The sequence below is a fragment of the Myotis davidii genome, unplaced genomic scaffold, assembly GCF_000327345.1.
Source record: "Myotis davidii unplaced genomic scaffold, ASM32734v1 scaffold614, whole genome shotgun sequence".
Classification (NCBI taxonomy): domain Eukaryota; kingdom Metazoa; phylum Chordata; class Mammalia; order Chiroptera; family Vespertilionidae; genus Myotis; species Myotis davidii.
Window position 1 is genome coordinate 537,411 of NW_006287807.1, and position 3,564 is coordinate 540,974.

General features: G+C 57.9%; 1 pseudogene; it reads left to right on the plus strand.

Moving 5' to 3' along the window:
• The first annotated feature begins 1,350 nt into the window (after nt 1–1,350).
• Nucleotides 1,351–3,564, plus strand: part of LOC102775418 — a 67,999-nt pseudogene continuing 65,785 nt past the window's right edge.

Consider the following 3,564-nt stretch of genomic DNA (forward strand, 5'->3'; position numbering starts at 1 on the left):
CCCGCCCCCACCAGCCCTCCTCCCTCACTCCTCCTTCCGCCTCCTGCACCCTGGTGTCCAACAGCAGGGGCAGAGCTGGCTTTCATGGGGCTGGGAACTGGGGCAGGGGAGGGCTTCTTTAAGAAAATGAATACAAAGCCACTAATGCAAAATCCCACATGAAACTGAGTGTGTACTTATAGCAAAAAAAGTCATAACAAATTATGCATCTTTGAAAGCCCCAGAATAACCAGAAAGTAAGATGGTATTTTCACGGGTGAACTGGAGGCCTCGCTTTGTGCTGCAGGCTGAGCGCCTCGGTGCGCGGCTCGGACCCTTCACTGCCCCTCCTGTGAGGGACCAGTATGTGGACGTAACCCTTCCTCGTGGGTAGCTGAGGGAGGGCTGCTCTCACAGCTCGGCTTTAGCCGTCATGCTGCGGAGCGGGCTCTGCTCAGACACAGAGGCACGCGCCTCCCCGCGACCCCCCTGCTCTGCCACTGAGGTGCTGACCAAGCGACTTGGGGACATTTTCAACAAAAAGAAAGAGGCCTGTACGTGCATTTGTAACAGCACGGCTGTTTCCCCACGTGTCAGTGGCCTCATCCTTGCTGTGGGCCAGTGATGGGCGGAGGGATTTCGAGGGCAGACAAAGGGAGTGCTTGGGGTGCGAGGAGGTCTACCCAGCAGCGGACTCTGTGTCCCCAAAGGGAGATCACAGACAGGAGGGGTGGCGGCCAGAGGGCCCTGGCGGCTGGGGAGTGTCCCTCCCTGGGAAGCAGCAGGCCCGCAGCTCCCTGGAGCCTCTGCTCCCTGACTGGCCTGAGACAAGGCTGCTGCCTGCCAGTGCTCAGTGCACAGTGAACGCCCCGGCCTGGCGACCTGTTACTGACCGGCCCCTCTCCTCACCCCCAACTGGGCATCTGCCTGGCTGTCCCCCACAGAGCTGGCCCATCGGCCTAGGTCCAGTCTGTCAGCAGCCCCCCCACCCCCAACATACACATACACACCCGGCCAGGAGTGCAGAAGGAGCTCTCAGGCTCAGCTCTGCCCCGAAAGCCTCAGCCTGACTGACGGGCACCTGGCCTCCCTCCGCGGAGGTGCTGGAGGCCGCACACAGTGTCATAAGTCTGGTGCCACCAGCAGCAGAGCAGAGCACCACCTGCCTCTCTAAATCCCAAAAGCGCACATTTGTTATTGAAACTCATCTGAGGGATTCATCCAACTCATTTGTGCTTTAGGTGAGAATACCTGACATTAAAGTCCACCAACTCTGTTTCTTTGTTCTTTAGGGATGACTGTGGCGTTCTGCACAGACATGAGCTTTAAGTGTCCCATGTGCTATGCATGTAACAGGAAGCTGCTAGAGACATGTCGGAGTCCCACAGGTGCGTGAGCCCACCAGGCCCACCGCAGACCACCAGGGGACCCCGTTCTGGTTTTGTGGGGCAGGGCAGTTCCTCAACAGGGCAGTCACCTGTCCACCTCCTTGTGACAGCCCAGCAAGGGCGTGAGCAAAGGCCATTGATATTGAAAAACACAGTAAGAAAAGAGGGAACGACGTGGTGAGGACCCAGCATTAGATTCTACAAAATGGTGAGAGCCAAGGCCAAAGGTCTCTGCAGATGTCACCAGTGCCAGGGCCTTCTGGCTGTGCCTTCACCGTAGACACACGTGTTGTGAGGCAGAAAAGCCAGTGGCACTGGCAGAGCCTGCGTCTGGGGCCTTTGAAAGAAGAAGGGCGGAGAGACCTGGGGAGTGTGCTGTGGCGGCGCCTCCTGTCTGAGCGGCTCAGGCTGGGCTCACCCCGGAGTGGACGGCATCAGGCCAGGAGCAGGCGGGCCCCAGGTGGTGGCTTCCGCCTTAGTGTGGAGAGGGCGGAGCAGTTTGACGAGTGACGGCCGGTGCCTTGGCATCTGCAGGACAGATGCCTTCCTGATGGGGCGGTGGTGACGGCCTGGCCTGGAAGGAGGCCACAGCAGCCTCTTCCACTGCTTTGCCCACCGCGCAAGCCTGCCCTCCAGCTTCAGAGCACGCCCAGGCCTCCCTGTGTGCCCGTGCCCCGGCCTCTCCCAGGTGAAGCAGGATCTGCTTCCCTGGTCTCCCTCTTTTCCTCTCCTCCCTCACCTTGTGATGAACCTCAGGAGGACAAAAGTCAAACAACCATCACCCCTGTTGCACAGCGAGCTTCCCTCCATGCAGAGCCCATCCTGCCTGCCGGGGCGGGGAGGTGGGCAGCAAGGGCCCCGGAGGTGCACGATGCTGGCCTGTTCTCCAGGCGCTTACTGTGGTCGAAAGATTTTAATAAGAACAAGATGCTGGCAAGGCTGTCATGGGGGTGGTGAGATAGACCTGCCCTCCCAGCCACTAGAGCCACTCTGCAGTGAGAATCACTGATGTGCGTGAAGGCAGCTCTGTCTCCTTGAAAGCACTGGACGACCCGCCCGGTTTGACTGATCTTGGCTGAGTCACTGGGCTGATCTTTCACCTGTAACACACAGGTACACGCCGTCCATACAGAGATGGATGGAAAGCTGGTCAGGTGGTCAGGAGACCTCAGATCTCTTCCTTGCTCTGATGACAACAGGACGCTCCTCATCCATAAGACGCAGCGTGATGGTCCCTGAGGCTCCCCAGCTCCACAACTCGCAGCTCTTCGATGAGACAATGTGTGCAGAGCCCATAAAACATGACTGGCTGTGAGGCATTATTATGGTAGTATCATCTCCGCTGGCACAGATTTCATAAAGGAAGTGGAATTTGAACGTGGCTCTGAATGAAGAGTAGGGTTTACCCTGGTGCAGAGTGTGCAAAGGGCATGACAGGTGCGCTGGGGGAGGAGACCAAAGGCTCAGTTTAGGGGTCGAGCTGATGCATGCTTGGCCCTGTCAATGGTGACTTCCTGAGACGGGGGCTCAGGCAAGAGGGTCGCCTTCTGGAAACACCTCAAGGTCCTGCCAAGGCCCAAGGCCACATTTCCAGGCAGGCACGTGGCTGCTGAGAGCATCACCGCTTGTTCTCGCTGGGAGGGGAGCTGGGCCGCCTGAGGCCCCACACCAGCCCTCTCCCAAAACGAGGTCTGAAAAGAGATGCGGATTTGGGGTTGACTGTACCCGAAAGCTTTAACCTCACTGGAGGCCTCAACTGAGTTTCCCAGAGGCTCCCTCCTCTGGGGCCCTGGAACCCGCTCCGTGATGGCGGGAGCTGGGCACACGTGACTGCTTTTACGAAGGGCATTTCATGCAGGTGCGTGCTGAAGTGCTTGCTCAACACTGAGAATTCTGCGGCCTCGCTGGCGTTGGAGAATCACAAGCTGCATGGCTGACATTGCCCTGGAGGGTGTCACTGAAGCAGAAGCTGTCTTGGGCGTGGGAGGTACCACACGTAATCATCGCTCACAGAAAACTCCTGAAGCCGTTCCTGGAGCCTCTGCTATTTCTGTGGTTGCTTCTAAAATAAAGCCTTGTGATTATTTTGTGGGTGACTCGCAAGAGTGCCTATCTTGCTTTTGTGAGGTTGGTTCATCCAAAGAAAATTACAGAGCCCAGCAGACAGGAACGGCTCATGCTGCGGCTGCGTGCCTGC